Genomic DNA, 26808 nt, shown 5'->3' with positions numbered 1-26808 from the left:
TTACCGACAAGTGACTCATTTCGGAATGCGATCATGAATTTTGAAGAAACAGAAAGTTTCCACAGACTTCGTTGGGATTCGAACCAGCGCTTCGGAACTTCCTTTGATTACGCGTCTAGCGCTTTACCGCTCGGCCACGGTGGCAGTTGAGTGGAAGAGTGTAATGATAAATGATAATGCCATCTTTAGCCTTTTGTTTACTAAAAAAAGACGCGTTTTGTAAAGATAGATTAGCCGTTTTATGCATAAAGAGCACGAACGTTTGGGAAAGGTTTCAAACAAATAATAAAGACACTGATGTGATGATGAAATTGCGTAAGTCGTGAAATATCTGCGTCGCAATGTTTTGTTTTGGTTTTAGGAATTTGACCTTAAAATTTACGACTTCATGACATTATCATTCGAAATCAACAAAAGATATTTCAACAGTATATGGACTCATTCTTTCTCTAAAATGTTTTGTACATGTATGTGAAATAGCTTCAACAATGGTTCGCTGCATAATGGTAAAAACAGCCTTGACCTAAAAAAGGGCGAGAGGTACCATATTTACCGATTCAGGCTAAATTTAAAATTGATCGATTACAAAAAGTTTTTTATTCTTAGGGCTCTTTAACGTCTTCAAATAATTTTTTAAATGATAGAGTGAATCCCCTGGCCCTCTATAATTACGCACAAAAGATCGAGTCCCATTAAGTAAAGTTTGGCACTCACCCCTGAGCTTGACAAAGAGGGCGTTACTTGGTCCAATTTTCCCAGTCAATACATAATACAGCGGCAAATAAACCGGAGCAGCAGGGCCGGATTTACCATTGGGCTAGATGTTTTTAGATGGAATTTCTTGATGATCACATGAAGAATGTGTCTTTGTCTTTCAAACCACATATGTATAAATTATGGCATATACTTGATTACGTAACAGTATTAGCATAAAATCAATAGACTAGGGACACTGCCAAATCACACAAAAGGCGGGCCTTTTAAATTACAGCGAAAGCACGTTTTTATAACGTTCGAGAACAGCAAAAGTACATGGTGCGTATGTCTAGTTTTAAGCAGGAGTAAATATGAGACTTGTCATTATACTTGGTTGGAAATGGGACGTGTTTGAACTTCAATAGTTTTATGACTCGAAGGAAGCAAAAATGATAAAACGCAGTTATTACAAATGACATTAATTATCTCCAAAATGAAACAGAGGAAAATATAATGACTGGCCTCGTGTGAGAGCTGGTACTCGGACAATGTTAACTGATGCCAATCAAACAAGAATATGCGCATTATGTGTGTGGAATAATCGATATCGCATGTTGGAAATGTATAAAAATTAGCCAATTTCATGTAAATAGGGCTCAAAATATTACAAAATGCTATGTAAACTTAGAAATATGATAATTCATGTGGTTTTTTTATGGATGATCTCAACCTGAAATAAACAGTTTTTTTAAATACATTTCTCATTCAAACGATGACCCCTCTTACCACTACTTTTTGTATAAATTTAACAATAGTAGAATAACAATTATATTTTAATCACGGTTTCAAATATTTTCTAGGGAGACTCCCGTTGTCAAAAAATTATGAATATTATGAAGGTGTTTTTATGAGCTGGATGTTTGTGTTATACTCTTAATCCAAAATGTAAAAAATACAATTACAATACCTCATTACAACATCATCGAGTCGTTTTCAGCCAGTGACTGTAGAGTTTTGTTTTTATGCTAATGCTGTGACGTAATCAAGTATGGGATATCATTTTTACATGTGTTGTTTGACACGCTACAACAATATTTTTGCCAAATATTGTGTCAATACTTTTAAATAACATTATGTTAAAATATTTGAACCCAGCAAACACAGAAATGTTCTTTAAATGTTTTTTTTTAAACCTTTTAATAACATTTAAATGTCGGGTTATATAAAGGTCATGAAAACGTTTTTAAAACGTTATTGAAAATATTTTGGGCAAACATTTTCGCAAAATATTTTTTCAACCCCAAAATACCATTCTGTTTAGAATGTTTTGTATCAAGTTTTCAAGAATGTTTTTGGAATGTTATTAAAACGTTTTTATACCATTTATATAACCCGACATTTAAACGTTTTCTGTAAAACATTTTTGTTTGCAGAGCAGTAGATTATCAAAAAATGTATTTTAAGGTTATGAAAACGTTTTATACTCTGAATATACCCTTTATATAACCCGACATTTAAACGTTTTCTGACAACCTTTTATAACCTTTTGCGAATGATGTCGAAAACGTTTTGTGTTTGCTGGGTAGGTGTTTTTATGAGCTGGATGTTTGTGTTCTACTATTAATCAAAAATGTAAAAAATACAACAATACCTCGTTACAACATCTTACTGCCCTTAATAAATCGAGTCGTTTGTTTGTATGCTAATGCTGTGACGTAATCAAGTGTGTGATATCATTTTTACATGTGTTGTTTGAAAGACAAAGGAATAATGTTTATGTGATCATAGAGAAATGCCTTGAAAATAATCCATATAATAGGGTCACAAGACAACTTTCATTCTTACTGACCGCCCCTCAAATTTACATACGAACCGCCAATTGTCTGTAAGACACTAGCAAATCATGAAAGAATTCCACAAATAGAGAAATGAAACAACACGTTCATATAAATTTCAAAAATAATTTTATTTCTAAATTGCACAAACGACTGCATTTTCATATTTCTGTGATAAATTAATGTCTAATACACGCTTCAGTTATGGATGTACAGTACACAGTGTAGATCTACAATAAAGTAATATTACCACCTGACAACAATCTAAAATACCTCTGCGGGATACCTTTGTAGAAGATTAACGAAGTTTAATTCCATAATGGAGTTTATTTGTTCATTATTTATCATAAAAACGCTACTTACTCGTATCACTTTATTAACAACATCTTTATTTATATAGCCAAAAAGAAAATGTAATCATACTTCATTATTGCAAATTTACAATATAGATTAAGTACTATTATTTAGTATGACTAATGTGCTAATTCTGCGTTATTAAAGAAACGTAAGAATGTATGTTCTTGTTTTACATAATGGTGAGCAATTTTGCGGCGTTGTTTCATAATTTGACCATGCAAATACATTTTGAAACGACTGCTTTGGATGCAACAACGCCATCATGTGTTAGGAAATGATACTCATATACTGCAAATACAAAACTACTCAATGTTGAGTAAAAAGGGAACAGAATTAGTGAATAGAACTCAATGTTGTTTAAATGGTACTCAAATTTCAGCTGAAATTTAGTTGATTTAATCAATATTGAGATCCATTTGACTCATGTTGTTGCTTTTTGCTCTGTTCCCTTTTAACTCAACAATGAATAATTTTTATTGTTTTGTTTTTTTAGAGTGTTGGAACAATCTTCAGGAATACAAATAATTCAATAATATGGCGTGGAATGTCTTGCTAACGCACTCGTGGGTACTTAATGATGAAAGGGTAACTAACTCTTCGATCAATTCATCAAGAAGTATCCACGAGTGCATTATTGCATGACATTCCAAGCTATGCCTTTTGGATTTTTTTTTTGAGCTTTTTTGTTAAATATTGAAGAACTTTGGATCATCTACACCAGCTCTTTTAACATCTCCATGCAAAGTTAACAGGTACGTATTCAAACATACTGAATAGGCTCAGTGACATGCCTAGCATGCGCAGTGTTGTCAAGCATGCGAACTTATACGTCTGTTGGCGTTATTAGGTATGTGATGGGGTTAGTGATAGGGATATTACTTTATTAGGGTTAGAATTATTTCATAAAAAGAATTCTAGACATTCCCTCATTTCAAATCACAAGTTTTGGTTCCTCTTTTGTTCAGAAATCGATTTTGTTTATAACACCTGAGTCGCCCCTTTAGTCGAATGCAAATATTTCGATGGTCTATATTTGTTGACAGCTAAAACCACGTTCTCTCCTTGTGAATATTGCACTGCGAAATTTAAACATTTCTTTTGTATACTTAGATCAGGTAACATTAAACTAAATGGTTTCTTCTTCACATTATTATATAAAAAACTGAAATGAAAAGCGAATCTCCTTGATACAAATTTTAAGTTTTTAACAAAAGGTAAAAACAAAGATATCAATATCTTGTGAGTCAAGAGGTTAGGCAGGATAATAGAAAACCACGTGACCAAAACCAAAACCAAAACTAAAACTCAATATTTGAAATGAGTCAATGATAAGTATTATAATATTACATGTTTAACGGCAACTTAAAATTTAGTTAAAGATTTAACCACAGAAATCTCATAGTGCTGATATTATTACACAATATTAAACATAAAAATAAAGGTATCAACCATTATTTATTCTGATATTGGTCTTATAGTTAATATAATTACAGTCCTTTGGTCACCTGACCCATGGTCATGTGACCCAGTTTGGGTGATAGAATATAATGAGGAACTTTTACAGGCTTTAACAATAGGTTATTTTGTATCTAGTCTGGCTGGAGAGAACTTTTGACTCTGCATTACGTCACTTTCAAAATGTCACCATGGTAAGAGTAAATATAAATGGAGTAAATCGTTAGAACATTGTAGAATGTCAATTCAGCACTCATAATGGCATAAAAATACATTCATTGTACACACATCCGTAGACTTAACATGTAGTTCGTATTATTTCCTTTAATATTTGTAAAGATTTTGACAGATTTCTTGCTATGTATTAAAACAACATTACAGAATTGGGCAAAACAACTAGCTAACACAGAAACACATTGTGTCCTTGAGCTCATCTCTCAAATGAAGGTCATGTAACACGAGGCTTGCAAATATACTTAAAAACGCAATAATATCATAACAATTTAACTTTGCAAATGCCAGACTTTATACAGCAAATACACACTACACACCAGGGGAATAAAGCACATTGTGTTAATTTTGTCTTATAACGGAATTTCAAAGACGCACTCTCAACTGTCTGCTGTTGGAATTACATTTTTAACTTACACACACAATTACACCTACTCGTATCTCAATACTTAAGCTGAATTTATACTCGATCGCCGAGCGATGCGATTAATCGCTTTTTAAAAAGCGATTTGCAATCGCCGAATCGTCGCTTTTGCATTTATACTTATCACGGCGATAGCGATTGCAGACGACAATTAAAATATTCTAAATGCCACAAAATACATTTTTAAAACATCAATTGCTGTCAATAACTATTGCTTTGAATTAATTCATCATCAAAAGTTAAAAATCGAGAAAGGTAAATTAATTAGCAAAATAATAGATCCAGTTGGATGTATATGATTGGTTGACGCATTCACGTGTCAAGCGATATCGCTGGGAAGTTGAGATTTCTTCAACTTGCAAAAGCGACGTCGTTTTTGCCTCAGCGATTTGAATCGATTGATCGGCTTGACGCTCTGGAAATGTAAGTAAACATTGAGCATGCGTAAAAGTCGCTTTTCTGCAAAAGCGATTGAGTATAAATTCAGCTTTACATGTAAAATCCTGATTGAAATCAACTCAGTTAACCTTCGCATCCTTATTTTAATCTAACATAATATTTATGAGTAAAGTCATTATTATTAAATGATTACTAGACCAATGTAACAATATCTAATGCAAATGAACTCTATTTGTTCATATATTTTTTGAATTGATTACAATAACAAGAATAAATTGAAATGTGTGCAGGAATTACATAACAAGACAACGCGCCGCCGACCTTGTTTAATCTAGCGATATTAAATCTCTCAAATTCAAAATTTCATCAGCAAAAAAGTATTCCACATTATCAAACAGAACCAATTTAACAAACAACAAGAACAAAGATTTAAATATAATTAATTTACATTGTTACAACAACCAATTCAACTAAGAAGTATTTACATTTGCAAGCATATTACCATTTTATTCTACGGGAATTATAACAAGTCACATAATACTTGCAATCAGTGTTTTAAAATGAATCTTTCAAGCTATTTTGTTTTTATTTGCAACAGTATTTCAAATCTTACATTTACCAAAACTATTAACTGAAAATGTTGTTTTACAAAAACTTCAAAATATCTCTTTTTCTTCGTCCTACTGTTTGTGTTTGACAGACCCTCGTCCACGATTCAACCGTCTCTATATACTCCTCATTTATCCCACTGATAATTTTCTGAATATCTGGTATCCGTTGTTTCCCGAGTGCTTTGAGGACTTTCTTAAGCTCCCAGTCGGATGTTCCTGATGTAATTTCATTCGGCCATTGAAGGTACTCATCCGCTAGCACCGCCACTACATCAATATCAACGTGCTTGCGTACAATGTCTAAGAAAGTCGGCGCTTGTGATAGAGAACAATCAGGCCCAGCATGTGTCAAGTTCAACAGAAGTAGAAAACAGAAGATTGACGAGTAACACACGGTTGATGTACAGATTTGTATTCTTCTTTCTCGGATCATTTTCAGCCTCGTTCACTCCCCAACTGTGATAAGATATAAAAAAAAGGAAAAAGTTTTTCAAGTATATAGATTTATGAAACGTTAAAAAATGTTTCATGTTTAAGCAACAGTAACAATAGACCATTATGATAATTGCCGGATGCAAAATACCAAGTTAGACTACTTTCATCAATACGCGCACGCGCGCGAGACTAGTCTCCTATGAATTTACGCGAATTTAAAGTATGCACACTGGTGATGACGTAGTTGTCAGTTTCTGCAAAGGATTGCGGGGATTTCCGAAACGATCAATTTGGAACAATTGCTGCTGTTCGTGCATCTCAAGCCATTGGGCTCAATGGTATCGTACCAAACGCGTTGCGCGCCAGTAAGAATAGCGCTTTCGACAACGCGTTGCTTTCCTAATCATATCTTAACTTAGGAGTCCCAAAGCGTTTCTTGAAAGCAGGCGTTGTCACAATAATGAGCCCAATGACTTGTAATACTGGTATTTTATTGAAGAAGGTTGAAGGAACAGAACGCCTTCCAGCATGCGTCAAAAGCGATTTGGTAATACTCCCGTCCTGTAATATGTCTGCAATCTGGTTATATGTAGATTTCTTTTCAAAAAGCATTTCAACACAGTTGTTTGGTCCATAAACATTAGATTATAACCATATGAATACATTGAGGGCGCTACTTCTTATGTTAAGCTGTGTTTACATTTGCAACGACTGATATATACTAATAAATGAAAAAACGAAGAAATAAAATTCGGAACATGTATTAAGGGCATAAAGCAACAATTTCCATCAGATTTTAGTTTTGTTATTATTTACTCAAAATGAAAAAATAACATTAGTAATAACTGTCAGAAAATGTTTTTGTCTATTTTAAGCTGAAATAACCAAATTAACGGAACCCCTTTTTTGCCGTTTAACATGCAGTTTTATGGGGAATTAGTATCTGGATACGACATTATGTCAAAATTGTTCTGGTGACCCGACAAACACAATAAATCTGGCTGATTACAATAGATATAAGCTATGATATGTGTAAACATTACAAATATGCCATTAGGTTCGAAAAAAGTAAGAATTTTAAATCATATTTTATCAAATATTGTACATTATGGCTTTAATTATTAATGACTATTTCCTGAAACAAATGAATGACTTCGAATGATTATAAAAGATATTTTTATGAAAGTAAATAGCGCTCTCAATTTGACAAAATATATTAAAGTGTATACCGTAAAAGTTCGCCTACGGGCTCCCTTGACATTATGGAATTATAGGCACAACTTAAAAGTGCCCTACAGTAAAATTCCCACCAGCAAATATGGACATGGAGCCTTAAATCTTGTTCGGATTTTAGAGGAGGAAGCTTTCTATTTGCACATGAAATTTACCCCTAGGGAGAGGAGCCCAAGAGTACCATAGGCAAATCTTTAAGGTATAAACAAGTGATGAGTAAATAAGTATTAAATAAATGCATTATACAAATATATACATAAATAAAAACAGGCAAATTGGTTTCATCAGCTTACACATGATGTTTCTAATAGAATCGAACCGTTGGAGTTTTTGAGTATTTTAACCACACATCGAAACAGAAATATGAAAATTGGTCCACGGGTCTGAAATTATAACAATTGCAAAATTACACCTAATTATTAATCCAGCTCCAAGTGTCATAAACGATATCCATCCATGCCTATAACACTAAAAAAAAAACCTATTTGATACTGTACAGCTCATTGACTACTGTATTGAATATGTGAAGATTCAAAAAGAACAAAGTAAAAGTCTCACATTTTAGTCAATTATGAAAGTGAAAATAATAAGAATTTCTACAGTTCTATATATCAGCGACAATGGATGTTATCATTGTCCAATGTTGAATTAAATCTTAAATCAAGTTCTCGGTTCACGGTTCACGGTTCACGGTTAACTTTAGGAAATTAATTGCCGAACTGTCATGGCCGTGTGAAATGTTTGTCAAACTATTTCAAATTAATTTTAAGCAATGACCATGATGACGTATAATCTGGATTTTCCCCGTGCAAATAATCTTGTTTTCCCTCCGAACCAATTTATTTGTATCGTTTGCTGTTCTCAAAAGTAAGTTTGTATAAAACTCACGCAGGTTTAAATTCACAGAGAAAATATATTTCTAGAGTAATGTTTGCTTTCTGAAATACCGCAATGTTGAAATAATATGTTCAGATATCCGCTGTAGTTGTGGTTTATCATTATTGCTTGGACATTGTTTGAATCTTAAATCTTAAAACTTTTTTAATATCCTGTTCACAAATGACTAAGAAAACATATTATGTTAGTTTTATTCTTATTTCAATACCTGATATCAAGTCATAAAAGATTTTTCTTAACTTAGCTAATGTTTTTTTTTAATATGATGACGTAATATATGAGGCGAATATGAAGAAAAATGGTCATTGAAAATAAAAAGCAGAAAACTTCTGTCAATTCTGTTAATACATATGCCATAAGTGGCGTATATTTATAAAGGGCACGGGAGCACGTGCTCCCCCTCCCCGTGGATTTGAAAATTTAGGAAATCCTATAGCACAATAAAAATTATTGCCAAATAAATCTTCGACTTTTTTGCTCATAACATCGGAGCGATAAGTCGTAGATAGGTCAAACTATATATTTACTTAATCCTGATGACCACTGATATATTTTGGAATTGGTTTTAAACATTTTGAGCATCTTTGAAATTTGACCCCTGTATTAACTTTCACGTTGAAATTATGGGATTGCACAAATGGCTAACGTTGGCTAACGTATTTTTCCTAATAAATGACCCACTTGCATAGTTTGCACATTCTGTTGCTTGTATCACCTTAGGCTCAATTGATTCGCTAATCTGAAGTACAGCAATAAAATGGCCTCAAATTGTTCGTCATTTATAATAAGGACGCTAGTTCGAATCTTTTATGTGAAGTCAATCGATAAGAACATGCAGGACTTCCATATTTAATTATAGCAATTCACCAGCAAAGTGGTCAACTGGATCAGCGCGTTTGGAATTGGAATATACAGTTAGGACGCTGGACAACCGATTGTTATTGTTCTGCAAGGCTCACTCAGTCATTTAATAAGGCAATACAAACGATCGAATTTGGTATTCAAATGAACAAAATTTTGAGTTACACCTTTTCAGTGTAAAATTTTTTTTCTCGGCCAAATGAAAAGCAATAATTTTCATTTTTTCAGTAAATGTCAGGAAAAACTGTAATGCTTGATACTGTATTTTTTTTCAAATCTTAGTGTTAAACTTAGTCGTGAAATTCAGTCATTTAGTGTAAGATTTTCGATTTTGATAGGCTTCAACTCTGCCCGCGAGCCTTTTTTTGGATCAACCATTTAGCTTTTCAAAGTAATATAGTTCGCTAAAGAAGGATTTTTCCCAACTTTCTAACGCACATCACCGTGAGCGATATATCATAGTTTTGTCAGAATTTCCGTTTTGATTCCATAATTTTTGACTACCAGCTGAAATATTTTCAAATCCACGCGTGAAATCTTCGGCTAATACTAGCATTGTGGATCGATATCTCTGGGTGCCCGGCCTGGATAGAGTGTTGCCAGAACTTCAATATAGCAAAGAAATTACCTGGTGTTTCAATTGTCATGAAGGTGACTGGGTATAGTGCCTTTTGTTTGTGTTTGTTTGAAATTGCTTAAACCCACCGAAAGTCATAATGAAGCAGCCAAAACAATACAAGGTTAAACATGGAAGTTTATAACAACCTATTATAATGACCTAAAGGAAAAATCATTTATGGCAACAATGAGCCTTGCATTGTAAGTCATGGTTATAATGTGTTGAGTACACACCCCACACCCATAGGCCTACATAATATTACATACCGGTACCTTATAATATTTATATAGCACGGCTATAGCTATACATTTATAAAGTAGGTCCTATAGCGCTAAATTATGACAAATAGGCCTACACAAACCCGAACGCAAGTCTGAAGGGTGTAATGAAAATGCCAACCCGCGATGGGGGGGGGCATTCAAAATTCACCTGGAGATAGGAGGGACAGAAAATTAAAATCCCCTCTAATAACACGCGAATTTTTCTAGGTTTGGACAGTGGATTTTCCCATGGACCTCATCCTAGGTAAATAAACAAACAAACAAACAAACAGACAAAATGGTTTTCATAATCATGGAATCCATAGCCCCTATAAATTGAAATTGCAGGCTATCACGGGAGCAAATTTCCAAAATTCACCTCATTTACCAGAATTGGGGATTTGGGCTACCAAATCGCTGGTCAGGCAATCCTGGTTTTCAATGGAAAAGGGACCTGGTTGACGACAACAATTGAAATATTGATTATTTCTGCTGGTTGCTCTCGAGATAAAGTACTGATTTTGACATTTTCGGAGCATGAAGGAAAAAGGGTAAAATAAAACGGAAATTCTGACAAAACTATAATATATAGACCCACACGATGTGCATTACAGAAATAAAAAATATCTTTCTTTAGCAAACTATAATAGTTTGAGACGCTAAAAAATGAATTCTGTAAAAAGCTCACGGGCGAACTAAAGGCCTATACAAATCAAAAATATCACACTAAAAGACACAATTTGATGCTTAATTTTAACACCAGGATTTTTAAAAAAAATGTTCATCGAAGCACTATGTTTTTATTTGACATTACTGAAGAAAAAAAAATTTGCTTTATATTTGACCGAGAAAATAAATTTCATAGCAAAAAGGTGTATCTCGGAATTGTGCTGATTTTAACATGTATCGATCGACTTTTAGCGCGACTAAGCAGAACAAAAGAATCGGTTGTCCTGCGTTTAGACTGTATATGTCATAGACTTTGTGTTGCGATCATTTCGATCGTGGTGCAGAACTCAAATGCGTGATCCAGTTGACATAGTGATAATTGGATTACACTTAACACTTCGCTGGCGAATATGCGGATGACCGAACCCACTGGGTGTACACCGTAGAATTGCACGCCGTAGAAGTGACGTAGTTAATCGGATTAACTACCATAGCAATAGATGAATACAATTTTGACCATATCGCCCTTCACTACAACGTTCACGCGGTAACGATGCATTGAACCATAGATGACAAAGAAAGGCTGATCACTCGCACCTGTAATACATGTATTAGTATCAGGGGGATGAGACTGCATAGGATTAAATGTCGAGACCTAGGTCACAATTTGAGAAGAGATGAGGTCCGACCAACGGCCATTTGCGGAAGTAAAAAGTCACGTCTATGACATGTACTATAGTCTGCCTATTAGGAAGATGATTAATATCCTGCATATTTAATGCCTCATCAGGTACTTGGTATAACTGATTTACTATAGAATAGTTCTTATACGATGTTTTAATATTTTATCATACATGTATCATAAATTGTGGAGCAAATATTAATTAAATATCTTCTAGGGTCTATGGTAAGACCGATGTGCCTACTAAGCATGCCGGGAAATAAACTGACCTAGGTCAATTTAGATCGTAGAGATGAGGTCCGACTTGTGTGAATCGTGACCTTTTTCAGTCGCAATTCCCGGAGATCTAAGTTCCCTGTTAGTATCTTGAAAAAGAGCGGTAGGCTATTGTATTCAATCTATGTTTGCTGACATACACAGGTGATTAGTGCAATCTGCTTGTAGTGCAGGGCAATCTATTCAAAAATTGTATTGCTATGGTAGTTATTAAAGCCTCAACTCACAATCACCTGCTCCCACAAAATGAGCATAAAGTCACCAGGGCACTATTAGATAAACTCCATTAATCATGACAAAATGCAATAGAAAACAAAAGACATTGTGGAGGAAATATCGAGGGTTCGGAACCAGAAATGTATATGTAAATACATCAACCTTCTTTTCATGTAAAAATATTGTGAAAATAATTATTAGTTCTGAAGCTAATTTGCGTTACTTTTTGTGCGACTTTAGAATGACAGGCATCTGATAGGACTTGACTTGGTTATTTTGTGATAATAGTGAAAGAATTTACGTGAGAACACAGACAAATCGATGTCTATGAATTATGCATGATCATGAACCCTATGTGAGCGTTGTGAATATGTATTAGTCGGATAGAACTTGCTTGTGAGTGTTAAGTTAGGTATGACTAACATTTTTTGCTTTAATATTGATATATTAGGTGTATATAATAAGAAAATAACGGATACAGGGGTCAAAACTAAAAATTGTTCCTATTTAGTTAAAACATATTCCAAAATATTCCTCAGGTCACAAGGATTTAGAAAATATACCTAAGACCAATCAGTCAGGAGTTATTGGCAAAAATGTCAAATGTCGAAATTTGAGCTCCATGGGGGTCAAACACAGAAACGTTTTCCAATTTTGCTCAAAATGGTCTCAAAATGTTGTTATAATAATTCAGAAACGAAATAATTTGCACTACATACGATGTTTCGTTACCATGGTAACACAGCAAAAAGAGTTACTGCCCATTGAGTCCAAATGATGTTGATGTATTTTCCCGTGTTACCTAGGTAATGTAATATCGCACATAGTATAAACTATTCTTTGTCTGAATTATTATATAAACAAGAAAAACATTTTGAGACCACTTTTATCAAAATCGGATACAGTTTCTGTGTTTGACACATGTTGAGCCAAACTTCAACCTTTGACCTTTTCGCTAATAACTCCAGACTGATTGGTCGTAGGTAGGTCAAACTATATATTATTTTCTGAATCCTTGTGACCGGAGGAATATTTTGGAAAATTTTGGAAAAGGTTTTAACCATATCGGAGCAATTTTGAGTTTTGACCCCTGTATAACATTTGACCTCATATTTCTTTTATTGCTCAAGGGGGCCCAATATGCAGGGGAAAGAAGAATTACGCATCGCGATGCGTAATTCTTCTTTCCCCTGTATATTGATATATTCAGAATAACGATTAAGCATCATTAATTTGATCTCGTGCGCTAGTTTGTAATGTTTGAATGTTTCCATGTTCCAGTTGATGCGTAAGCCTCTTCCTCTGTTTGTATGTTTATATTAGATTTTATTTTATTTTATTTTATTTTATTCGGTACTCAGAAATTACAATGTTTACATATAAATAGACAATTAACAATAATATACGATGTACATATTTTAAAAACAACACATTAAGATGATAAAACATTATAAAAACATTATAAAACAGGATAGCCCAAAAACCTTTTCAAAAGAAAAGCTTATTTCCATTGGGGTCCTCAAACATGTGAGGGGAGGGGGAATGCAAAGAACACTGAAGACAAAAAAATATGAAACACCAACACAAAATATTGCACATGAAGTGAGACCAGCTCAAATTAATTAGCTTGATCAGAAATGTGTTTTTTGACTACAAGTAATATTTTGAAAGTATTGATTTTATTAACTTGCTTGATTCCCTTTGGCAAAGCATTCCAATGATGAATAGTGGTGTTATAGAATGTGTGACTAGCTTGACCTTTACAAAGAGGAACAACAAAGTTGTATGGGCTACCCCTGGTACTGTGCCTATGAACTGCAGATATACGAGTAAAATACAATTTTAAATATTCAGGGGCAAGATTATGAAATATCTTAAAAGCATGATTTAGTTTAAGCTGAATAACCCTATCATTGACTGAAAGCATCCCAATCTTATTCAACTCGTTTTGACCAATGTGGGAACGGGGCCCCAAACCCAAAATATATCTGACAGTCTTATTTTGCATGACTTGAAGTTTATTTTTGTAATGTTGAGAAATTGATGAATACCACGAAGAACAAGCGTAATCAAAATGACATAAAATTAAGGCCGGTGACAGTATCTTGCGGGTTTTCATATTAAGGAAGCCAGCCTGTCTAAATAAAAATTTGAGTCTACCGCTGGTCTTCTGAATGACGTTTGCAGTAATAGAATCACCAGACAATGTGTTATCAAGAGTGACACCCAAATACTTGACAGACGTAGAGTTATCAATAGTCTCAGCATTGCATTTGACAGAGAAGTTATCAATAGTATTGAGCTTCCTTTTAGTACCAAACAGAGTGCACTCAGTCTTACCGAGATGAAGGGAAAGTTTGTTATCAATCAGCCATTGTCGGCAAGACTCCAATTCTTGACTTATCAGCAACAATTTTTGGATCTTTATGTGAAACCAGCAAGGCACTGTCATCGGCATGTAAAAGAAGTTTGCAATTGACACTGATCGCCATGTCATTCACGTAACAGAGAAATAAAAGAGGGCCAAGTATACTGCCTTGCGGAACTCTGCATGAAATTTCCAGTGGACCGGAATCAACCTGATTGGCATTAACAATTTGACTCCTACCACTCAAATAAGATATAAACCAACCCACTGAAGAAACACCCATGGCCTCAAGTTTGTTAAGTAGAATGACATGGTTCACAGTGTCGAATGCTTTTTGAAGATCAATTAAAACCATACCAGTAAAATTGCCCCTTGAAGTTTGGTTATGAACATAGTCAGTAAGATGAGTTAAGCAGGTCTCTGTTGAGAAGAATCCAGACTGAAAACCATAAAGAATATTTTTCTTTCTCAAATAGTTCTCAAGCTGGACATAGACGGCCCTCTCAGGCAGCTTGGAAGCAACACTAAGAATACTTACTGGCCTATAATTACCAACTTCAGAACGATCTTTCTTTTTAAACAGAGGCTTAACACGGGCAGTTTTAAAGTCATTTGGAACAGATCCAGAACTAAAAGACAAATTGACAATATGAGCAAGGTGATCTTTACGAACTTTAGCACCATTCTTGAGGAATCTAGCTGAGATTCCATCCAGCCCAGTACTTTTGGATAGATTTAAAGCACATAACTCTTTATACACAAATTAGGCTGGCGGGTAGGCATCATTAATTGATCTCGTACACTGGTACCAGACCTGAGTCCTGTTTATCAGGGACAGTCTGTGTAGCTCAGCGGTAGAGCGCTCGCCCGACAAGCCAGAGGTCGGGGTTCAAGTCCCCGCACAGGCAAGTATGTCCGGAGTTTTTACTCTGGTATATCTGCCTATGCATGTTATGTTTCCATTTGTAAATTCATGTTTAAATGCGCTAGTGTGCGATGCGTAATTCTTCTTTCCCCTTTTTTAATTTTTAAGATCGTCATTATTCGGAATTGAAACATTGTACCGTGCTTTTGTCAGTCTGGTTAGAACTCTTGGCAATAGATTTGACCTTGATTTTCTTTGTTGAGAGCCTTATTTTTGTAGTGTTTGGCAGAATTCTATGCAGAAGCTGTTGTTCAGTGATCGTATCTGAAAAGTTGACAATGATAGACTCAGCTCGAACAAGGTATTCACAACGTCAAGTTGTTTCTGAATGAGCAGGTCCGTTCTGGTCCGTGTGTGTATGTTTTTCGATAAACAGACCCTGTAAGTAAGTAATATTTCTCAAAGGACACGAAACAGTCAATAAAGGTAAATTTGATATTTAGCGGGCCTTCTTGCGTGGACTTGATAAACGCGTCAATTTGACTGAAAACCTTCAAGTTCGTTCAATTTGATTATAATCCATGTATCATCTACGTAACGATACCATTTACAGGCTGCAGCATTCACATATATCAATACAGATTAGAAACGATCGGTAAAACAGGCGACAGCAAGAAGTATTCATGGCATTGCTGGAAGGTTTCCGCCATAGGTAAAGTTGGTGTTAACCCGTCTTAGATTAAAGTAAGTCGGTTCGTCTATCTGGCTATCTGGATAACTATATTAAAGTTAAATTTGAATTTCAACATACCCAAATAAATGAGAGACTACGCAGTTTGAATATATTGAGATGCACACATATTTTCCTGTTGTAGACAATAATGACATTTAAAAGAAATTCAGCACGTATCTCATCGTGTCAGGTGACTTAGTGAGAAATAATGCCTGATCCTCACACAACAATACTAGATGAAAATTTTTTAAAGCACTCAGTATTCAATCTTTCCTCCCAATAATTTACCATTACGTTTTCAAACTATTTCTTTTGGTATAGACGAATCCAATGAGCTAAGTCATGGTCAGAATTCAGTCGGCCATTACTGGGTCCCGTCTGCACCTAACTGGTGTGGTTACTGCCCAATTGGGTGGATTAAATCCGCTTAAAAATCGATGTTGAGTTGTATTGTGTTGTAAACTTTCATCATTCTTTTGTCTATGTGTAACACGGGTGATGGAATGCAGTTTAATATCCCCGCCAAGGCCACATCATTTCACATTTTAGGTGGGATAGACCAAAGGGAGGACCCATCTATGGCTGTCATTGGGGTGTAAGAATGCGTGAAATTGGATTCGTCTATATAATGAACGATATGCTTGGTTTGATTTTTGCATATTGGTGTCAATATAAATACAGAATCCAAAATGAATTCTTGGCCGTTTATACAAATCAGATCATTCTGTGAAGCAACAAACACTTAAATATTACGTGAGCTATTGTATATTCTTGCTTTAATTTCAAAAATATATTTGTCAACGTTCAATGAACAAGCGGGAAGGGGGCAACTACATGTATTAACCTTTATCATCCGTTATAATAAAACGCTCGTTTTTATACCCGTATTACTTTTTAAGACCCAGCGCAAGTGTAAAAAAAAATTATTAACAAATTGCTTAAAAGTGAAGGATAAGTCATTCAAATTATCCTTTGGTATTTTTGAAATGACAAATTTGGCATAAAACGAAGGAAACAACAGCATTGATGAAGTTGAAGCCCCATTCAAATACATGTAGCTATTATACTGTCAGTATATCCAGATTCATGTAAATTGCCTTATTTTGTCTTAAATACATGACCTTCGGCTGACCAGCAGGCTATGTTAGCACATCTATGACAATGGTAAAGGTATCAAAATATAAATTATTATGATTTTTACGATTGTCCGGATGAGCAAATCACTGAATGGGCCTTTAAGTTAATCTTAGATCCATCATTTGCGCTCCTTTTAATGATACAATAATTTGTTGTTAAACATTACCTTAGCCATCAATTACAGTAAAATTGAATGTGGCACAATGGAAAAGTTATATTTGTCGGCAAGGAAAATCTGTTAATAAAGCAAATCTTTAGAAAAGTAATTCCCTAGTCATACTTGATAAGTAGGAATAACAAATTTGCTAACAAAGTTATTGTAATGAGATTAAACCTTACCAAACTACAACAAGTGCATGTGACACCATCACTAGCAGTGTAAATCACGTGCACGTGTTCCATGGTGTGTTTCCAACACCATACAGTAATGCAGCGATTTGTTGAAGCAACTATAACCCCTCCATTCGCAGTTTGTGTTACAAATAATGGCTCAGTAGGCTTGGTTTAAAGTAGAGTGCATTTATTTTAAGAGTTTATTAATTAGTACTGTGTTAAGGCATAATATACGTACTTAACAGGGCATACAATCATAAAATTCGAGCATTGGAGGTTAATTACTGAAAAGTAAAGGTTATGTTGACACAAATCGTGATTTTGCAACATGAAATTTCGTCTTCCATAGTAATGTTCATGTTCATTATCTTTATATATTCACAGTCATATAACACCGTATTTATTTCTTTGTTCATTCTTCATCTGCGTGATGATTGCAGAATTTCATACATTTATTTGATTCTAATCACAAGAATACATTCACTAGTGTTACGAAATGAAAACCAATCGTCACAATTCACAAGGAACAATACATTTGTACTAAAGAGAATGACACTTGTCTAGAATATATTTTAAATCCAAGCAATCTCATTATTAACATACCACTATTAAAATATGTTCCTGCTTCGTAAATTACTTTTCATAAAGTGCTCAAATATTATAATAATCAAAATATCTCACTCTTTGAAAGTATATATAGTCATCACAATGTCAAGTGCAGGGAGTGAAAGGTACTTTTGTTATCCAGATAATATCGACAGTTTAACATTCATCTTGCATGGATTGTTCATTCTTTCTTCTAATCATTGCTCAATTTTCCATGACAAAATCCACACTGATAATAATACGTAATGTCAACTGATAACGCTGTAATGATTTGCAAACTTTATGGCTTCTCAAAACACATCGGTTTTGTTAATAATCAGTAATGTCTAAAAGTAAACTAAACTATCCCCAATAGTTGCCTTGACTGACCCAGTCTGGCGATTCTATAAACAAGATTTATTAATATTGTGTAGAGCAAATATTGATGGAACAACTTGAAGTAATAGTCGCAATAAGATACTACGACTGATCTTTTAATCCTATACAGCCTGTCTCAAAACACATTTTGCAAGTGAAAATCGTCCTCTTTGGTAATTAGGAAATACGGTTGTGACATGATGCTTACATCAACGTCAAGGGCGTAGTCTTAGCTCTCAAATGCCGTTTGTTCTGTTCAATTTGCTTGTTTTAATCTCGAGATATGTTGAGTTAACAACGAGAGGGTAAAATCACAACTGTGCCACTTTTACTAGGGAAGAGGGTTGAACATGCAAAATCCATGATAGCTGATGTTGATACGTCTAATGCACTCCCCCTTCAAGGCTCGTACATTAGACGCATCAACATCAGCGCGCATGCATTATTTTGTCTAATTTATCTCCAACAAGTAATACGCGCTCATTAACCTACAAGTGTGCAATATTTGTTTGTCTTTTAACATGTCTTGAGTGACAAAGAGAACCGTATTTACCATGATAAAATCATTGACATGCACATGTGTTTAATTTTACAGCAGAATGTAAAATATTTATTTATCTTTTAAGCTGTTTTAATGGAAGAAGAGGATCATTATACCTGTATCATGGTAAAACAGTAAAAATAATTTTGTATTGGTGTGTAATTGATGCATTCTTTTGATTTCACGAAGGCATTCTTGTCAAACTTGATACTATCATTGATTTACATTGATGTACAGCCCTCTTCCCTAGTAAAAGTGGCACAATTGTGATTTTACCCTTTCGTTGTTAACTAAACATATCTCGAGATTAAAACAAGTAAATTGAACAGAACAAACGGTATTTGAGAGCTAAGACTACGCCCTTGACGTTGATGTAAGCGTCGTGTCACAGTGGTATTTTCTAATTGCCAAAGAGGGCGATTTTCACTTGAAAACCAGTGGCGTAGCGGCATTGGGGCACGGGGGCATGTGCCCCCATCGCTTGCAAAATTTAACAAATCCCATAGGAAAATTGCCAAAAACGGCTTGTGCCCCGCCCTGAATCATCCCCCCCCCCCCCCATATGATGACCCCAGCTATGCCACTGTTAAACCTTTTATATATCTAAAGCGCGACTTCATTCTACTTAAGATGGCTATCAGATGCGATTATTTTAAAGCTTTATCTTGCGTATGAGTTGTCAAAATATTCAGTCACATTCAGCAAAAATATCATTGCTATTCTCAATTCGCCGTCGAAATTATGTAATAATCGACTTAACTACCATAGCAACAGATGAATACAATTTTTGAATAGATCGCCCTTCACTACAAGAAGGTTGCACTCATCACCTGTGTATGTCTGTTATCATAAACTGAATAAAAACCGCTCATTTCAAAGATACTAATCTTACAGGTGCGAGTGATTAGCATTTCTTTGACATATGGTTCAATGTATAGGTACCGCGTGAACGTTGCAGTGCAGGGCGATCTACCGTAAAACCCCGTCTACAAGCATATAGAGTGCTTCTGATGAAAGCTACATTAATCTATTGTATTGTCATATTTACGCTTGTTTCGAATTAATTTAGCTTTCATAAAAAACACTATATGGTCAATTCCAGCCAAAGCGGGCCAAAATTCTCTCTGGGGCCATTTTGAAAATGTTTTCCTTTTCAATTCTAGACTTATCAAATGAGGCGATCATGTCTAGTGAATCATCAGGTGGAAGTTCCATCGGATTGAAAAATAACTTTTCTTGCTAGACCAAATAAAGTGTTAAATGCGCATATGCATGTTACCCACGAATTCAAGCATTTTTCACCTGTTGTACGCCATAAAATTTCACTTTCTTTAATATCTTTCAATATTTTATGTGTGACTCATATACACTAGAAATCGGTGAAGACTTTGAACGTAAAGTAGAATTTTATTACATATATCTACAAAGAAATATTTTGGTTATTACAAATTTTAAGAAAGAACTAGGTGTACAGTTAAGATTGTGTCAATTCTTCGAACTCTTTCCAAAGTGGCTGTCATTTAACATTACTGTATTATTTCGAAAGATTAGAATAAATGCTTCATATAAATATAAAGTTAGATTTTGTATCTCGTCGCAGGATGCGGATCTCGGATGGATTCGTGGGTAACAGCGTCTGGAAAATAGCAATTCCTATTAATTGTTTTTAATAAAAATTAAAAATACTTTTCCGTATGTCAATAATTCAGGCTGCAATGGCACTAAAATGAATTTTAATCAAAATACAGACTACATGGAATATTTAGAATGGATCATTATGGCATTTTGGGTATAAAAATTTTGAGAATAATGAAGTTGCCAAATTCAAATAGACAGAGCAAACAGTTTTGTATTATTATTTTAGTAAAATCATTCCATATTTTCATGCAGCAATATTCTATTAACTCGTGTTTGACAGTTCCTATGAACTAAAACACTATCAATACATTGTTAACTATAATTTAAGTAGGGATTCGTGGGTAACCAAAATGTTCGTGGGTAACACATATTTGAAGGTATGTATTGGTAAGCGGCAAAATAGAAAATATTACAGAAGGTTGGAAACCACCATGCGGTTATTCCTTCATTGTGTTTCAATGATTCCCCTTTCTCTAACCAATTGCATTTACCCAAAAAATGTTAATTTAGGATAATCAATCAAAACTTCATGATGCAGCTTCAGTATACCTTCAAGAGGACGCTATTAAACAGGACTGTTTTGAAACCTATTTCGCATGTTTTCAAAATGTTAAGATGCATAAGAAACATATAATTTACGAGTAAATCCTTGGATTCGTGGGTAACGCCGAATTCGTGGGTAAAGCTATAAGTACTAAAGTACCGTTTGGGGTTTGCGTTTCTTAGGTGTATAAACTGTAAGTACTGTCAAAATTATAGCATACCCATGGCTTGAATATGTGCTGATTTAAACTTAAAATAAACAATCTCCTTATTTTTCAAGGTTAGCATCTATTCGGGATTCGTGGGTAACAAAAGTTTAAACCGTCGTAGATTCTTTTTTAAAGCGGTGAACGTATTTTTACGATTTACAATTTTAAGCGCTTGTCAAACTAAATCCAGTGTCCAAAGTCATTAAATGTTAATTTAAGTTATGGCAATTATATTTGCTGGACTCGTGGGTAACAGTTGATACGTGGGTAACGTCAAATTTGATTTTATGGAATTTTATGGGTAAACGTTTTTGCATAAAATAATCACTTGGACATCAGAATTATAGAACGAAACTTCGTTTCATGATATAGTCATTTATGGCATATTCACTTAACATTTTTCAGAACGATCATTTTATTTTTGATACGCGGGTAACAAAATTATTAGCCAAATTGACTTAATGGCCTCTAGAGTCCACAAACTTTGGTGGAATTCAATCGTTTTACATATGATGAGAGATCATGCAAACGTCTTTCTAACGGTAATAATTTCATTTTGATTGAAGGACATTCAATGACATATATGGTGCTTTATCTTTGAATTCGTGGGTAACGCCAATTCATTTAAGCTATCATAACTTGTCCCCTGGTATGACTTGCTAGTAAAGGCCTATATGCACAAAGAGAGCACATTGGACGTGACATGATATGCTCCATCAATAACGTGATTTCCTTTATTAATGACATTTTAAAGTGGAAAGTTAACATAGAGAGAATTTTGTCCCGCTTTCGCTGGAATTGACCATATATGTTTGTAGACGGGGTTTTACGGTATTCAAATATTGTATTCATCTATTACATTGCAATTAATCCTGTTACATCATCACTTCGACGGCGAATACTCATCCGAGAAAACTTCCGTATGAGAACCAACACTAATCACTAAACCGGAATCGACCAAATAATAGAGGTTATCCACTTTACTCATGTGTGACTTCTAACAAAAGGCGCTGATTCCCGTAGTATTCCTTATTCAAAACAATTCAATGCATGACCTCGGAGATACCGTGCATGACTCTTGGCGGGCTATTTTGAAACAGTCATGGTTGCACATGCAGGTACTTCTTTTGAAAGTCCTAAACAAGGTATAGCAGTCGTTGGTAGGATATGCAGCTTATAGAAAACGGATAACCTCTATTACTCTACCATGGTAAATTTTTGGCATTACGTACGCACTCAGGATGCCGGTCACTCGCTGGCTATTGTTATACGAAGCTCACTCAGTCATTTAATTGGGCACTGGAACTGATCGAATTTGTGATGATATGAGCAACATTTTGAGCCACACCTTTTCACTTTAAAATTTATTTTCTAAGCCAAATGAAAAGTAATCATTTTCATTTTTTGGACATTTGGGCAGTCGGAAGTAATATAAATAGTGAAATCAAAGCAAAAAATTATGAAAAAACTGTTTGTGCTTAGAATGTTAGTAATGCTAGTAAATAACTGGGTGGGAAATATCGGTATTTACTCGTAAATTTATTGGTAAATATCACTAATGACAGACATACTAGGATGATACGCAAGAATTTTCATGTTAAAAGCTGAATTGAAAAATGTGTGCTAAAAAGTACAATATTTAATTCATACTAATTGTAACAAAGGGCTCAATGGAAATCACATCCACCGAGTTTCATGACAATTCAACAATCTATATTCAGACGAACTTTAGAATATTCAAGGGTTATCGCATCAACCAAGTTTCATGACAATCCAACTATCTATTATCAGTAACCGTTAACCTTGATATGACCTTGATGGTTTTGATGCTTAATTGTGATTACATGCACCACGTTTTATGACTATCCGACAATCAACGATCAGTTGACATCAAATGACCTTGAAACGACTTTGAACAATCCAACAATATTATAGTTAGTCGTCCTCAAATGACATTTAACAATTTTGGCGCAGAATTGTGATCGACAATCGGACAATCTATACTCAAATCACCTCGGATGACCTTGACTTGCCCTTCTACATTTTCCGCTTACACCCATCATGTCCATAACAATCTAACTCCTTCAACTTCCTGTCAACTCTCTCATTCATAACTCCAAACTTCTGTCTTTTTGCCTGTTTGTTTTTGCCATTTACCAATATTTAGTACACTGCAGTTTTTTTAATTAAATGGCCATAACTGAAATAATATGGCTCATGTAATCCCTTAAACATGGCATTTTATTTAAAATGTATTTATTCGCAAAGTGTAGTTTACTGTTAGTTACAAGCACATCAAAAAGACTGACTACTGAATCCAATCTTGCATTTTCTAAATGTATTGATTCCTAGGACTAAAATACTTATTGTGCAAAAGCAACTTTAATGTCATAATTATATTATAGGTCTTAAAAATTTATTGGTGAACGGGTTTTCATCGTTGACAACACAAAATGTATGTTTAATATATTATTATATTATTATAGCATTTTCCTAAGTTTCCATCCATATTGGATGTGTTGGGTGTCAATCTGGACTGAAAATGAGTCATTCGCCCGATTTTGTTATTTACAGCAAATTTCACCCATGTAAAAAAACCTATCCGGCACATTTCATATCTGCCTAAACTCTTCAAGTACAACAACCTTATAGATAGACACATCTTGAAGGTAATCACTAGAAAGTCATGCATTTGCAAAATCAAACAAACTCCTATTGCCTACTTTTTAAAAATTTATACTCATAGCCCAATCTCGTACATCATAGCACCCAGTTTTGGTTTGTGGTTTCAAAATTTATTTATTTATTTATATATTTATTTAACCGATAATTTTAAAACAAAAATCTCAGAATCTCAGCAAAAATCTCAGAATTTTATTGATTTCAACATTGTATCGATCGACTACCAGCACGGATGTGCATCACAATATAGGGTGGTCAGTAGCGTTCTGGGTGTACGGTGTATTAGTGCAGAAACTAGCTTTGGGTCAGACTTAATAAATCTTTTAGTTTAGGTGACTGGGTACTCTAATCTTTCCGTGTGATGCAATTGCGTTCATAGGTAATGGTGGATCTCACCTAACGCTCATCCTTATCCTTAAACCTAACCCTAAACATATTCTGTTGGGCTTGTGGGGGATTTTGCCCCAATGATGATATCGTTCAACCTACGTGTATGTAACAGAATTAGAAATTAGAACTTAGGGCGCAAAATGTTATAAAATGTTATAAAATTCCACCGATAGTATTATCAAGTAATGACACGGGGGTATTCTGGAAAGTATTCTGGCACCAAAAAAAACCAGAGAACAACAATTAACAGAACGATAATACATTACTTGTGTCCAAAATTGGGACATACGCGTATTTTTGTATTTTAAGGCAAAAACCAAGCATAACTAAATAACGGATGTGGTTGAGAAATATCAGCTATCACATACTTCAATTTTGACAATTGATCGCTCCGTTATTACTATGCTAAGCCACAAGCCTGGGTGACTCACGCTCCAGTAATTTCAGATGATTGAGCTCAGTAATACATCAAAGAATGTCTTCCAATTCATGAAAATAAAATTAGATAATCAGCTTATCGGATTAAAAGCTTAGAGGGGAAGGTCTTGCTGCTCAACGAAGGTTTTCTCCAAGTTCATTCTCTAATGCCGTTCCATGGAGTCAAATTTCTATCAATGCCAAAAGATGATGATGTACAACGATTAGCACTCCGAACACAGACATCGATTGATATTTGAATCCATTGAAAGGTTTAAAAATGAGGGAGTTTCGTAAAATTCTTATATTCCAAGAACGGTGTAGTCAATTATCAAAATTGAATACAGATCATCGATTGATATCGAATGTTTAGTTGTGGCGTTAAAAACTCAAACAATTAAGTTTACAACGATACAGTTCTTTCAGGGATACCCTGTATAAACACAACACTTTGGTAAAAACGTGTATTATTATTGCGCAAGAATTAAAATGAAACATGTCTAATAAGGGTGCAAATTAGTAGAGTGAGGAAACTTCAAGAAAATTTGTAATTTGAATGTTGTCATGTGAGCACAGTAGCTCAGAGTCATTCATTACTGGTATCATTGCAGATAGTTTGAGTAATTGATTAGATAAAGAAAAGATGTAACATAAGCATAATGGTATGAATCTTAGAATCAGTTTATCAATCGGAACGTATTAATTAATAAAAAGTAATTAAACACTTACCTTTACGCCTTCGAAATTAAAGAAAGTGAAAACAAAAAGTAAGCTTCTTCTTGCCCTGATGTAAAAAATGTCAACTATTATTCCCAGTAGTCATATGTAAACTGGCCGCCAAAGCGTCCAGGTATCTCCTCTAATACTACGGTAATCACTGCGTAGGTACCTCCCTGGTGTAGAGTTCTAGCAATGATGCTCTCACAGGAGATACTAAACGAATCCCTTTGCGCCGGAGAAAATGCCGTCAGAAGCGCTTGCAACTTTGCCGCTTCTTAAAAAAAACCCGGAGAGGCAATATTTCAGTGTCTTTTTGAGCCAGTTTCTACCTCAGAATTAATAGTATGCGTGTTTGAAACCTAGCCAAACATCACTTCCGATGTTAAAGAGATTTTATAGTGCAAACTCACGTCACGATGTTCCTGGTACATTTGTTGTTAAAGTATTTGATAAGAGTTATTAAAGTACACACCAAAAAGCTTCAAGATGACACTATTTTGCGTGCTAAATGTCACAGAAGCACCTTTTTGTCACAAAATTAAAAACGTGTTTTGCAATGAAATGCTCTTTGCCATGTAAATTTTCTGAAGAGAAAACAATGAGAGGGCCTCGTCTGAGTAAATGTTTGAAAACATCGGTGTTTTAATGCTGATGCGTTTATAAGTTAACTCCTTCGTGCCCGACAACATTTTGGAATAGTCCTATTTATTAATCTTTTGCTAGTGGTGAACTGATACGGTCCATTGATATCAAACCAAAATGTGCAAATGTGCATATTCTGAATATTTACTTTTCTGAGACCTTTGATGCTAATTAACCTGTCAATTGTCATACTTACTTTTTACAGAAAAGGTTTAACTGTCGGGTTATATAAAGGGTATGAAAATGTTTTAATAACATTCATAAAACATTTTTGAAAACGTGATGCAAAACTAATTCTAACAGAATGCTATTTAAGTGTTGAAAATATAACGTATTCATGATCTTAATTATAACCCGACATTTAAATGTTATTAAAACGGTTTGTATAGGATAGGTTTTACTTCGAAATCGCAGTCTAGGAATAAGTGGGGAAATTGCAACTTTGGATTGGATCGCAATCGTGACCTTGGA

At 34.5% G+C, this 26808-nt stretch overlaps 1 long non-coding RNA gene across 1 annotated transcript; it reads right to left on the bottom strand.

Moving 5' to 3' along the window:
• Window positions 1–2643: 2643 nt before the first annotated feature.
• On the bottom strand, window positions 2644–26255 carry LOC140143112 (uncharacterized). The gene is made up of 2 exons (XR_011857621.1): window positions 25705–26255; window positions 2644–6464 (listed from the first exon to the last, which is right to left on the bottom strand). It is a non-coding gene; the product is annotated as an uncharacterized lncRNA (long non-coding RNA).
• Between the last annotated feature and the right edge of the window lie 553 nt (window positions 26256–26808).

This window comes from Amphiura filiformis, chromosome 20, assembly GCF_039555335.1.
Source record: "Amphiura filiformis chromosome 20, Afil_fr2py, whole genome shotgun sequence".
Lineage (NCBI taxonomy): Eukaryota > Metazoa > Echinodermata > Ophiuroidea > Amphilepidida > Amphiuridae > Amphiura > Amphiura filiformis.
The sequence above is the reverse complement of the archived record's forward strand: the minus strand, read 5'-3'. Positions and strand labels throughout refer to the sequence as shown.